Here is a 14,559-nt window from a genome sequence, read left to right as displayed (position 1 = left end):
ACTTGGGAGACCGAGACTGAGATGAGGAGTCGCTACCCGGAGTTATTCGATACGTTCTAAATTTCGAGTACGAAATTTTGTTTAAGGGGGGAGAGTTGTAAGGTCCAGGAATTTAATTCACGTAGCCTGAATGCATGCAATCTAGGATTTTATTTTAAATTATGTGTTTAATTATTTTTATGTATTTTATGCATAATTCATGTATGATAGAATTATTTCACGACATTTTAAAGGTTCATGCATTAAAGTTTTTTAGGTTGCATTTCGCGCTCGAACGAGGAACGGAGACCGGTGAATTTTCAGGAAAAATTATTTTATTACATGGGTAATTTTTATTAATTAATATAAGATGTTTTAAAGATATTTTTCAAGAAATGGGATTTTTGGGATATTTTACCCGCATGATTTTAATTTTTGACGGTAAGCAAATTTTATCGAATCGAGGGTTTTTTGAGGGTTCGGCTAATAATTTCAAAAACTTTCCAACAAGAAATATTTTTCGGGAGTATGTTTGTATTTAATAGACCTACTTTTAAGTTTATTGGGCTTAAAATTTTTTTAAAAAAAATTTAAAAGATCATTTAGGAACCATTATCTTTTTAATTAATTTCCTAATTAAATCCTAGGCTCCACTAAACTTATTACCATCCCCCAACAGCCGACACAACCCATCCCCCATCAATTCCTCTCCTTTTCAGCCAACTATGAGAGGTTTCCTTCATTAAAGAGCTATTGGTGTCTCGGTTTCTTTTGTTCTTGCAAAGGAAAAGTTCTCCCGAGTTCCCTCGTCTCATTTTTGCTCTCTAAACATCTTAAGGCATGCCACATACTCTTATTGATGTATTATCACTACAACAAAAATGGTTTTCCGCAGCGCGCATATGGGCTTTCCGCAGCGCGCATTGCACGCTGCAAAGTTGCAAGCGGTTAAAAGCTCAAGATTATCCGCGGCGTGCATGTGCACGCTGTTAATACTATTATCAACGGCGTGCATATGTACGCTGTTAATAAACATTTCCGCAGCGTGCAATGTGCGCCGTTAATAGTGGAAAAAAATATTAGCGACGGTTTTTGACAAAACCGTCGCAAATCGGCGACGGTAAAAAACTTCAAAACTGTCGCTAATTTAGCGACGGTCTTTAAATTTAGCGACAGTTCTATAATTTCGCGACAGTTCCAAAATTGTTGCTAAATTTTGCGTAAAAATAAAAAAAAATTTACTTTTATAATTTAATAAATTTTTATAAAAACTAACAATACAACAATAATAATAATACTCATTCTCTTAATTAACAATTAAAAAATTAACCATAAATTGAAACAAAAACACGTATTTAAATCATCGCTAAAATCCTATAAGTAAAGAAAAATTTTAAGTGTTGTGAAGTAAAATGAAACGGAAATGGGATATTAATAGAGAATTTGCGATTTTTGCGACGGTTTTTTTTAAACCGTCGCCGATTTACGTCTATTAGCGACGGTTAAAGTAAACCGTCGTTGATTTTAAATTGGCGACGGTTGTATTTAAACCGCTATATTAGCGACGGTTTTACGAAAACCGTCGCTAATTTAAAAATTCAGTAAATGTCTGAACACAATTTTTTTTTAAAAAAATGATTTACTTTTAACAGCACACATAAACATGCACGACGTTAATAATACTATTAACGGCGTGCATTTATTGTGAACTGCGGATACTACTATCCGTAGCGTGCTTTTAATGCACGCCGTCAATAATAATATCCGCAGCATGCTTATAATGCACGCCGTTAATAGTATCAAGTTACTATCCGCAGCGTGCTTTTAATGCACGTCGTCAATAGTAATATCCGCAGCGTGCTTTTAATGCACGCCGTTAATAGTATCAAGTGCAACACTATTAACAACGCACATATGGGTGCACGCCATGAAAAGTAGTATTCGCAGCATGCTTTTAATGCACGCTGTTGATGACGTGCTACAGAAAATCATTTTTCTTGTAGTGTATACACGATAGATATATGGTGTATTATGTTAAATTGCTTGTATATTTCTCGATCCAAAGCATATCATGAAGATCTATCGGTTTATGTTCAAATATTTGCATCTTTGTTTCACTACTCACGTTTTCTCTAAAATGTTGCAAGGGTACTGCTGTACTGTGAGAGGAGGGGCTGTGATCACCGAAAAAGAAAGGGACTATAAGCTGTAAAGGAAACCTTGTAGCGTTGGATAAGGTTCGGCCGAGAGGTGTAGCGGTTGGGTGTTTTACGTTTTTTTTGGGTTCAGATCGGTGTGTAGGCTAAGGTTAGTGGTGCAAAGGCGACTCTAGATATTGGACAGCCTCTGGTGGGTCTGAACCAGGGTCTGGAAATGCCCGAACGCTGCTGGTCTTGTCCTAGAAGCCGCAAGGGGAGAGTTGGACGAATTGGGTTCGGTTGGTGTTTTGGGGAGTGTAGCGATCGGGTGGTCTACGCCTGATGCATGGGGCTGAGTCCTTGGGTTGTTTTGGACCAGTAGGGCCCTATAGTGGTCTAAGTGAGGTTGGTTAGGAGCTGGTCCGATCGGGCGTGAGCTAGGATGAGAAATAGTGAAGCTTGGTCATTAAGATTCGAACTTGGTTTGTGCTGAAAATAGCAGCAGCTGGTGGTCTCGTTTTCATGGGTCTTAGTGGGCTGGAAAATGTGATTTAAGAAATGATAGGATGTGTTTTAGGCATGGCTTAATTTGGGAGAAATTCGGTTGAGTTTCGGGTCGATTCGGGTTAAAAACGGGATCCCGGTCCAAGTTTTAAAACGAATCGGTTAAGTTTTGAATTTAGCTCGAGTTTACGTCTAGGAATGATTTTAAATATGTTTTGGGACATTTTTAGGAGGTTAGTAAGCTTCGGATCAAAATAATGAGTTTTAGATTTATCTGGAATTTAATCGTCGCACGAAGCGTAAATTAAAGAATTAATTGAAATGCCTAGATTTAAGCTTAATAAAATTATAGAAAATTATATTTAAGCTCAAATAATGATTAGAAGTCTAAATTTTTAATTTGGGGATTTTATGCTAAGGTTTGGTTTAATTCGGGATTTAAAGCGCATTAATATGTTATATTTAAAGATTAATTTAAAAGTCATCGATTTAAGACAAATAAAAATATGAGAAAATTTTTATAGGCTAGGGACATACGTAAATTAAAGAATTAACTGAAATTCCTAGATTTAAGCTTAATAAAATTATAGAAAATTATATTTAAGCTCAAATAATTATTAGAAGTCTAAAGTTTTAATTTTGGAATTTTATGCTAAGGTTTGATTTAATTTGGGATTTAAAGCGCATTAATATGTTATATTTAAAGATTAATTTAAAAGTCATCGATTTAAGTCAAATAAAAATATGAGAAAATTTATGTAGCCTTAAATAATTATTTGGGACATTTTAGAGTCAATGAAATTAAGAAAATGTAAAAAACGTGAAATTTTACGTCTAGGGGCAAAACGATAATTTTTGGGTTTCCAGGGACAAAATGATCATTTTGCACCCGGGGTGAGATGTTGGTCCTGGCAGTGCCCTGAGCACAAATTTATGATATTTTAAATGTTTATGCATCATAATCACGATTTTAAGATTTTATGAAGATATACGTCGAATGCTTGAATTTAAGAAAATGACATTGGTGCATGATTTTTATAAGTGATGAAAATGATAATGTTTTGAATGATGGGAATTAGTTGTAGCTATCGAAGTATATTTAAATGTTTAAGACGTATATGTAAATGCTGATGATGAGGCCTAGGCACAGTGGATGGGTGATCCTGTCACTGATGTCTGACAGCCGCCGGGTACCGCAGTTCTATGTATGATGGATCCATCGTAAATGATGATAATGTACGATTGTCACCTCTAATGAACGGAATTCACCTAAGGAAATGATAAATGATAAATGATGAATGATGAATGATAAACGATGATAAATGATGAACTGTTTTGACACGTCACGATTGCATGTGACACGGTTACATTAAGCTTTTAAAGTTCATGAAAGATATGTTGAATATGATATTTTTCACTGCTGTGTGTTATGTATAGGTATTTGTTATTTATGGTACATGTGTGTTGAGTCTTTAGACTCACTAGGCGTGTGTGATGCAGGTGAGTTCGATGTCGAGGGGACTGGAGGTGCTGAACTCTGAGTCAGCGGAACTGGTGGGCGACACGACCCGAGGACCTTATGATTTTCCGCACATTTATGATTTCATGTTATTGAGAGGATATGAGTATTTTATACTCTGTATTATTTTACTATGTGATGTTAGGATTTTACTCGTTTTTACTCTGATAATATATTATTATTGGTAATTGCTTATTAAAATTTCTAAATGATGTTTTTTTTAAAGTAGGATTTCATGCATACGATTTATTTAAATGTTATTTCGAAAATGTGAGCTTTAAAAAAAATAAAAAATTTCCAGTATAATTTTAAAATGAGCGAGACGTTACATTGGAGCTGGAGATGAATGTCCTGAAGTCAAGAAGACTGATGAAGTGCCATTGACATATATTCCTGTAAATGAATCGAAAACCAGAAACCAGGAAGATGAAGAAAAAACTATACAAGATGATGACCCACAAACTCCAGTGATTGAACTCAGGAGATATTTGGGAACCATTAGACCACCTGAGAGATACTCCCCTGCACTTCACTATATTTTACTGACAGAAAAAGATGAACCTGAGACCTATGAAGATGCTATGAAAAATGGCAATTCAATCAAGTGGGAGTTAGCCATGGAAGATGAGATGGATTCACTGTCATCCAACCAGACATGGGAGTTGACAAAACTTCCGCAAGGTAAAAAGACATTACATAACAAGTGAATGTACCGGTTAAAAGAAGAGTGTGATGGTAGCAAACGGTACAAGGCAAGACTTGTCGTAAAAGGCTTCCAACAATGGGAAGGAATTGATTACACCGAGATTTTCTCTCCGGTGGTTAAATTAACCACTATCAGGACTATACTTGGACTAGTTGTGAAGGAAGACTTACATTTGGAGCAGTTGGATGTAAATACTGCGTTTCTTAACGGTGACCTGGATGAAAAAATTTATATGAAGTAGCCACAGGGATTTGAAGTACGGGAAAAAGAGAAAATGCTGTGCAAACTTCAGAAGAGCTTGTACAGTCTCAAACAAGCTCCAAGACTGTGGTACAAGAAGTTTGATGGATTCATGAGTGAAAATGGTTTCCTAAGGTGTCAAACTGATCACTGCTATTATGTGAAAAAGTTTGACGGTTCTTATATCATACTACTGCTATATGTAGATGATATGCTGATAGCTGGAGCTTGTCTGGAAAAAATTGATAAACTCAAAAAAGATTTATCAAAGGAATTTACCATGAAGGATTTGGGTGCTGCAAAGAAAATCCTTGGAATGTGGATCTTTAGAGACCGGTTGAATGGATTCTTGAAGTTATCTCAAGAAGAATACGTGAAAAATGTGGTTAGCAGATTTAATATTGATGAAGCTAAATCTGTGAGTACTCCTTTGGCTAGTCATTTCAAACTAACCAAAGCACAATCACCTTCGACGGAGCAGGAGCAGGTTTACATGAACAAGGTCCCTTATGCTTCTGTTGTCGGAAGCCTCATGTATGCAATGATGTGCACTAGACCAGACATAGCATATGCAGTGGGAGTTGTAAGCAGGTTTATGAGCAATCCAGGAAAACAGCACTAGGAAGCAGTTAAATGGATTCTGAGGTATTTGAAAGGTACTGCTAGTTTATCTTTATGCTTCGAAAGATCAAATTTAGGCTTACAAGGTTTTGTCGATGCCGACATGGGTGGTGACCTAGATGGCAGGAAAAGTACTACTGGGTATGAGTTCACATTAGGTGGTACAGTCGTAAGCTGGGTGTCTAAACTGCAAAAGATAGTCACGTTTTCGACTACTGAGGCTGAGTATGTTGCAGTCACAGAAGCTAGCAAGGAGATGATATGGTTAAGATCCTTTCTGGAAGAATTGGGTCAGAAGTTTGAAGGTAGCACGTTACACTGTGATAGTCAGAGTGCTATTTATTTAGCAAAAAATCATGTTTATCATGCTAGGACAAAGCATATATAGGTTCGATACCATTTCATCAGATCAGTATTGGAAAATGGAATCTTGTTGCTTGAGAAGATTCCTGGAAGTAATAATCCATCCGATATGCTAACGAAAACTATAACCATTGACAAACTGAAGTTGTGTTCAACTTCAATTGGACTGCAAGTATAAATGAAGAGATCTGAGCTGCTGCACTAATGTAAAGGCCCGTAATTCGTATTCATATTTCGCGGAATTTTTAAAAATTTTTCTCTTTGAATAAATAAATAACTTGTCTCATTCATAAAATAAATCCGTAGATGGTTTTAACTTTAAAATAACAGCGGAAGTAAATTTTGCGTTTCGAAACAACGACTTAAAAATAATCCAACATATTAAAATCTGAGTTTGAACATAAAAAGGTGAATAAACTGGAACATGAGGTCCTCGGGTTCCTACTACTGCTGACCCAAGCTAGCTCACTGGTCCCCGCCCTCAGTCTCGGCCTCATCAGTACCTACAAAAATCAAGTCTAGTGAGTCTAAAGACTCAACATGCATATATCGTGAATAGCAAATAAATATATCATAAAATCATATGCAACGTAAAATATCGAGTCGTAAAGCGTAGCGTAAAAATCGTGTCATGGGTAAATATAAATACGTGCATATCTGAAAATCGTACGTAAAAGATTTGCTCGATAGAGCTCTGTTATAAAATACCATATCGAGATTTTTCTGGTAGAGATAATGTTTCAACGCAAGTGGCCCGTAACATAACATGAACGTCTGATCAGACTAAACCACAGTATACTTGGCGGTAGAGATCACCACAGCCCTTGGACTGGATGTCCGTACCCATACATAATCGTAAACTGGTCGTAAGTCACCGGGTGAAGAGATCCCATAAGCGTGAGATGGCCACAAGACATATCGCATATATCTCAAAATAAACATTTTATATTTTATGCACGTAATATAATTATAACCATGTTTTTACCGGATGAGTTGGATCGTTCCCTGGCTTGCTGCGACCTAATCCTAATATGAGACACATGCAAATAATCTATCTTGACAAAAACTTCATATCCGAACCAAAAACAAGACAAACGAGACCAACAACCTAATTTCCAACCATGGCTTCGTACCAACCCGAACCAACATTGAACCATCGTTTAGCCATGATTAAAATACACCTAACATAATGAAATAATATCCCTAAGAATTGTAATACACGAAAAATAGTGAATGAAGGCCAAAATCATGAAACGCTCTTTCGATAGTCACTTTGGCACATTGCACCGTAAATTCTCGTACGACCTCTAAACTCGTCCAAATCACAAACGGCCAAAAAAATGACTTTTTTAACTCATTGGGGTACTGTCCAGTCCAAGGCCATACTCTAAAAGCTAGCCAAGAACTCGCACAAGGGCCCTGAACCGAAGCACTGCTGCTGTCATAATGCAGTGGCAACAACTGTGTAAGTGGCGTCTAATTATTGAAACTAATGGCCATTGGGCTTGAACCACCGACCAGAGTCTCTTACCAACACTCTAAGGTGTGGCTTGAACCATGGCTAAGGGCACTAAGCCAACCACAACCCAAGCAAACACCCATGACAACCCAAAACTCCAACCGAGAGCACCGAATTCTGCATAGTGTGATGTGTTGAATCGTTTTACTTTCTTGTGTCGTTCCAGTGCCCATATGATCGACCATGGCTCGATCTAGACATGGTGAGGTAATGTGTGAACCATGGCTAAGGGCCAAAAGCCAACCACAATCCACTCAAACCCCCAAACCCGAAGGTTCACTCACCCACGCCATAAACAAGAAAACCGAGGGCCTCATTCTTTTCATCAACACATTGATCAAGAATGTCAGAACTCATTTCTGATTACATCCATTGGAGCATGGTAAGAGCGTCTAGTAGCATCGCCCCATGATCCCCTAGGTATCACTGATAGTGCCTTCAAGAACCTTTAGTCATGGTTAGCGTACAGTACGGTCCCTTCAACACATATATCCCGATCGAATTTGCAACTATTGGTATATCGAGAGTTGCATATGAATTCGATAATGATGCGATTTATCTTTGAGTACTAATAGTGGCATGGCATGCGCAATTAGGAAAACATATTTCCCTAAAGCACATTTCTTGCTCTGGCTAGAGATTCCTTGCACTATTAACTTATCAGATCATATAGGATATCTTCACTCGTAGGCGAATGGTGAATCCTCGAATACAATGAATTTGCTCTTACGTATTTCGAAACTACACCCAACCTCGCCACCTGATGACTCTCGATGGAGTCGGTAAACGGATCAAAGTGCATGCTAGTACGTATAGCCCCTATATTGTCTCGGGTCAAAGGATTAATGGTGTACAACCATAACTGCGAACTATTCCACTCGATAAGTGAGAACCACTTGGACAGTCCGAGAGAGGGTTGTTCAGTGCATCATCATATGATCACACATCCATGTGAATGGGCATCTCCATGTCCTTGGCAATGAAACATGACATTTACACCATAGATGCTAGTCTCAAGCTCGAGCGACCTTTATCCTTGTTTTAGGCGGCTGATTCGACTATGAACCTGTTTAGAATATACGGTACACTTTCTAATGAGTTTCATGATCTTACGTTGCGATGCAGACCTCATGGTACCTATTGTATATTCAAGGACTTTATCTATGAAGCTTGCATGGGTATATAGATAAAGTATAATGTCATAATCGAATAAAATCGTAAAATATTATTAAAATAAAGATTGTTTTACATTCGAGTCAATTAAGCCCGAGCCACAAGTTGGCTTGACGGGCATCTACTCTAACAATTTCAGTCATGCAATTCTCTTATTCATTGCCCATTATCTTGTAAAGTTGATTTAACCTGCGTGGCTTGGAGAGTTGTTATTCCCTACTGTTTCTATGTCTAATTATTTGTGCTATGGGGAATTTGTCAGTTCTGGCCCTCTTCTCTCCCTTTTTCGATTTTTAGAACTGATGTGAGATTTTGTTTGAACAGATTAACAGTTATTATTTGTTACATATTTTTGCCGATGTATAACTTTTTCAAACATTGCAGGTATCAAGAAATCCTCACGGATCCCAGTTATGCCGGTCAATTTGTTCTGATTACTAATCCACATATTGACAACACTGGTGTCAATTTTAAGTCATGCATGCTTGCTTTTGTAAATTCTACAAGCAATCATTTGTCAAGCGCTTTGTAATTGGATATGCCATGCTGATATAGCCAATACCACACCTGGCTGTGTAGGTTTTACATCCTTTCTAAGTTTTACAAAAACTCTTTAATTTGTTACATTTTCCATAATGTTATACATGATCACTGATCACACTAATCGCATTTAACTGCCGTCACCCCCTTTTCTGGGACGGGGATGCTTGAATGGCTTAAAAAATCAACCAATATGAATGTTTTGTTTGAATATAAACTATGCCAGTTATCATTTGTTGATGGACATATCTTCGGCTGTAGTAATGCTTTCCCTTGAAAGTTTTTTTTTTTTTTTTTTTTGTTTTCCGAAGTTGTACGTATCTTGTGCTAGTTAACTTATTCTTGCTCAATATTTGGTGAATTCATACATCTTACGAAGAAAGAACAGCATAGTGGATGATATAGTCAGACGCTATTTTGAATCCGTTGCAAATGGAGATGTTAAAGTTTTAGACTAAGGGGCTGTTGGTTGGATTGATGATGAAGAAAGATGATACATGACATATGTGCCTGAAGTGTTGGATCTCGGTTTTTTTGTGCTCAAACACAATCAAAATATATTTGTTTTGGGCACTCGTATGGTTTATATAATCATAAACATTCATAGGGAGTATAGTAAATATACCTTTAGTGAATTAATTCCCTTGGCTTCAACTACTCCGGTATTAGCAGACGTAGCTCTTGTTGTAAATCCCAACGAATGTTCTTCGATCTCCGAATCAGGTCCACGACCGGATTATTTGTTCCTCTTCTAATTTGCACTAAAAAAATTAGAATATATTTTTCGTTGAGATAGAACACAAAAAAAACCGGCACAACTCTCAAACTTGAAGTGGCCAAATTTTTCTTGTTTTTGAGAAGAAATTTCGAGAACCTTTTTGGAATTGCTGAAAATTTCTTGAATAATCACCCAAAAGCTTTCGAATACAATATTAATAAAGAAATCTTAATATTTCTTTAATCATGATTTACTTAATTAATTTAATTAATTCAGTAGACTAAATATTTGGAGGATTATGGTTGTGATTCTCGAAAATCTCACAATCCAAATTAGTGGAGGCTTTGATTTTTAGGTAAAAAATTTTAGAATAAAAAATTCCATGACCTAATTACCATAATTAATATTAATGGACTTGATTAATTAAATGGCCAATTCCAACTAGTTTAATTGATTAATCAAAGTTCATTAAGAACTTTAATTATTTAGTATGTTGGACTTGTACTTCTACAAGCCCATTAAACATACCTCCCACTATATTTATTTTAATATTTAATAAACTCAACTTTTGAGTTTAATAAATTAAATTCTCAAAATTTTATAAAATCAACTCCTTGAATTTACTATCTCACAAATTCAACTGCCTTGAATTTATTTTTCTCAAAATTTAATTATCATAAATTCAACTCCTTGAATTTACTATATCATAATATAAATTCAACTCCTTGAATTTATTCTCTCAACGGGAACAAACGATCCAGTGCTTGTGTGACCCTCAATGGTTCAGGGATACAGCTAGCCGTGGGTTCACAACTCCTTGTGATTCAGGACATAATCCTTTATGCGGGCTTACTCTTATTTGCCCCATTCTATGTATCAACAATTGATCATGAGAATGTCAGAAATCATATTTCTGATTAAACTCATCGAATCATGGTAAGAGCGTCTAGTAGCATCGCCCCATGATTCCCTAGGTATCACTGGTAGTGCCTGCGAGAACCAGTCGATTATGATTAACGTACAGTACGGTCCCTTCATCTCATATATCCCGATCGAATCTGCAACCATTGGTTCATCGAGGGTTGCATAATAATTCGATAACTATGTGATAAATATAAATAGTGGTATCGCATGTACTGTTGGAGAACTCCTTCTCTAACGTACATCTCATACTCTGGCCAGAGATTCCATGCACTATAATTTCATCAGATCACAAAGGATATCCACACCGCATGTGAGCGACGAATCCCCGACTACAATGCACTGGCTTCTATATGTGTCGCAACTGTACCCAATCTCGCCATCTGGTGACTCTCCTGGAGCCGGTAAACGAGTCAAAGCACAGCCCTAGCATATAGAGGCTCAGTGTTGTCCCGGGTCGTAAAGACTAATGGTGTACAATCATAACTACAGACTTATACTCTCGATGAATGATAACCACTTGGAAAGTCCGAGTGAGGGTTTGTTCGGTATAATCATCATATGACTACCCGTCTGCATGTTTGGACATCTCTATGCCCTTGCCAAGAAACGCAGTACACAACATCACAGATGCTAGTCTCGAGCTCAAGCGACCTTTATCCATGTTTTAGGCGGCTGAATCGACTAGGAACGGATTTAGATAATACAGTGATTACAAATGAGTTTCAACATCGAATTACGATTCATTTGTATTAAAGTATAATCAAGGTCTTTATCTATGTTGCTCACATGGGTATACAGATAAAAAAATAACAAACCATGAAATAATTAATTATATTAAAATAAAAATTGTTTATTACAATTGAGTCAATAAAATCCCTAACCAACAGTTGACTTGCAGGGCATCTACTCTAACATGAGGTTGTCAGGTTGGAGCTTCAGATATCTTGGACAAGGAAATGAGGGTTGCTTCATACTATTTGATTCCAAGTTTTGTGTCAATATTAGTAGCATATGGGCTGTGTGTGGGAGTAATTTATACACTAGTTCATCAGTTCATGTGCATTTGTTTGAGCTTTTATTAAAAATAAAAAAAAATAAATGCAAAAATTACTCTTTGGTTCGTCTTTAAATGAAGTGAGATGCTGTACATTTTGGCCCAAGTGCTTTGTGATTCATATTGTAGGTGGTCGAATGTGATTGTAAGGGACAGTGTTTGTGGCTTGATTAGAACCCAAGCACTGGTACCTGTTTAGAAGTAATGGATTATCATATACTTCAATCAACCCCATTTACTGATCGTTATCGATCGAGAAGCTATGTTTCGCAAAAATAAGATTTGCTTCATTGTAAAGAAAACAAACAATTTGGTACTAGAAAGTGGATCATACAGAGTTCTTGTGCAGAGGACAATTTGCGTACTAACTGGAAAATAAACTATTTTTGCTTGGCAGTTCTCAATAAGTCACCGAGTTTATTATTTGAGGCAGTCTTTGGATAACTTCATCAAGCATACAAGAAATTAACATTATCCTTCTGGTGAGATACCATACTCTAAAATGTTATAAAAATTATTTATATTGCTCATGCAACATATACCATAAACAACCAGTTTCTATTTGTTGTATTCTACTGTTGACAGCATATGCGTACGAGTATCGAAGACGATGGATCGACAACGTGAATCATAATTAAAAATGGCTATAAATATGCCCATAAGGAGATCCCCCCAGTTAAAAGTTCATAAACCTGACAGTTGGAGCTTCGAGGTGGTTGAGGTGACAAAACTTGCGCGGTTGATTTGAATGCGTGGACTTGTTCTTTGTTGGTCTCACGTGCGGAATTTGAGATAATAAAACCCGAAAATAAAGAATAAACTGGACACCGAGATTTACGTGAAAACCCCTAAAAATTATTAGGTTAAAAACCACTGGCAAGATGAAAAGAATTCTACTATAATATTTTGTGGTGTACAATTCACTCACTTTGTATCCAAAGAGAACACATACTCTTTGAAACATCTGCCCTTTTTATTGCTTTAAAAGTAATAGAAATTTTTTTCCTATAAACACTCAATTTTTGGCCATACACATAAACCTCATGAAAATATTTTTATAAAATATTTTACCCTTTAAAATAAAACATCATCCAACTAGCACTTTAAAAATCAAGTGAAATAGTCATAAAAATGAAATCGTCAACTGTTGTACCCAACCTAAGAAGCAATAAGTTTGCAAAGTATAGCCCATACTAAACCTCTCAAAAAGCATAAATAAATAATCTCAAAATTTTTAACATAAATCATGATTCATGAATCGTAAATGCGGAAAAAGTAGAAGCGCTGGTCATCGGCTTGTGTGCGCCTTCAGTCCAGTCAAATCATCCGTCAAACCCTCCCTCAACCTCACCTGCATCCATCACACCTAGTGAGTCTAAAGATTCAACACACCATAATCTTGGTAACAAATAATACGTAATACAGTCAACATATAACAGTGAAAAATACTTGTACTTAAAATATCGTTTTCATGAAGATGCAAAAACTTCAAACATGAACATTTTCGTAAACCTTTTATGATGTATGAACTTTAAATAGGAACATTTTCATAATGATGCATCAACTTTAAGTATAAAAATTTTCATGACATGCATAACATAAACCTTAACCTTTCCTTTTTTCTCAACATGGCATAACATAAACATTTTTCATGATCATAAACATTTTTTCTTTTCCTTTTCCTTTTTCTTTGTTGAATTCAGATCGTTAATTGTGACTTTCCTCATCATGACATAAACCTCAAAAGTCGATCGATCCATCTACATGAAACCGCAGTACTGGGCGGCGGGGGACACCAGCAACACTCTCACCGGTCAACTGGGCCCTGGCCTATCCTCATCGAATAGAAATACGATCGTCGGGGCTCCCTCTGGGGCCTTCTCCCATAAATGGGCTCCCTCTGGGGCTTTCTCCCATCACGATATTCTCATTATTACCTCAAACCTCATATCCTCATATTCGTAATAATGGAAACACGATCGTCGGGCTCCCACTGGGACCGTCGCCCTCACGATATCTCCAATATTAGCGAATTAGTCACAATCACTTCACTTCCTTCAACGTTTTACATTCTCATTACTTTTTAAAAATCATGCATAGCATAACATTTTTGCTTTTGAAACCAAGCATGCAACACGTCTTTTAAATGTCAACCTTAAATCATAAAAATTCATGAACATTTAAAAATCATAATTTAATCATGAACATTTCATAAACATTTTAAATGAAATTTTTACCTCAAAAACATTTAAAATAACATTTTGACATATTAAATCATAAACATAAAATTCCCTAAACATTTAAAATATCATTTTAACATAAAAAAAATCCCATAAACATTTAAAATATCATTTTAACATAAAAAAATTCCATAAACATCCATAACTATAGAAAATAATCATATTAGCACATAAAACAGCATTCAGGGCACCGCCATGACGTTTACTAATTTTGGGTGTAAAAAGACCGTTTTACCCCTGGACGAAAAATTCCTCGTTTTTGACATTTTCTTGAATTCATTGACTCTAACATGTCCCAAATAATTATTTAAGCCTACAAGA

The sequence above is a fragment of the Primulina tabacum genome, chromosome 13 (genome assembly GCF_025594145.1).
Source record: "Primulina tabacum isolate GXHZ01 chromosome 13, ASM2559414v2, whole genome shotgun sequence".
Taxonomy (NCBI): Eukaryota; Viridiplantae; Streptophyta; class Magnoliopsida; order Lamiales; family Gesneriaceae; genus Primulina; species Primulina tabacum.
Note: the sequence above shows the minus strand (reverse complement) of the source record.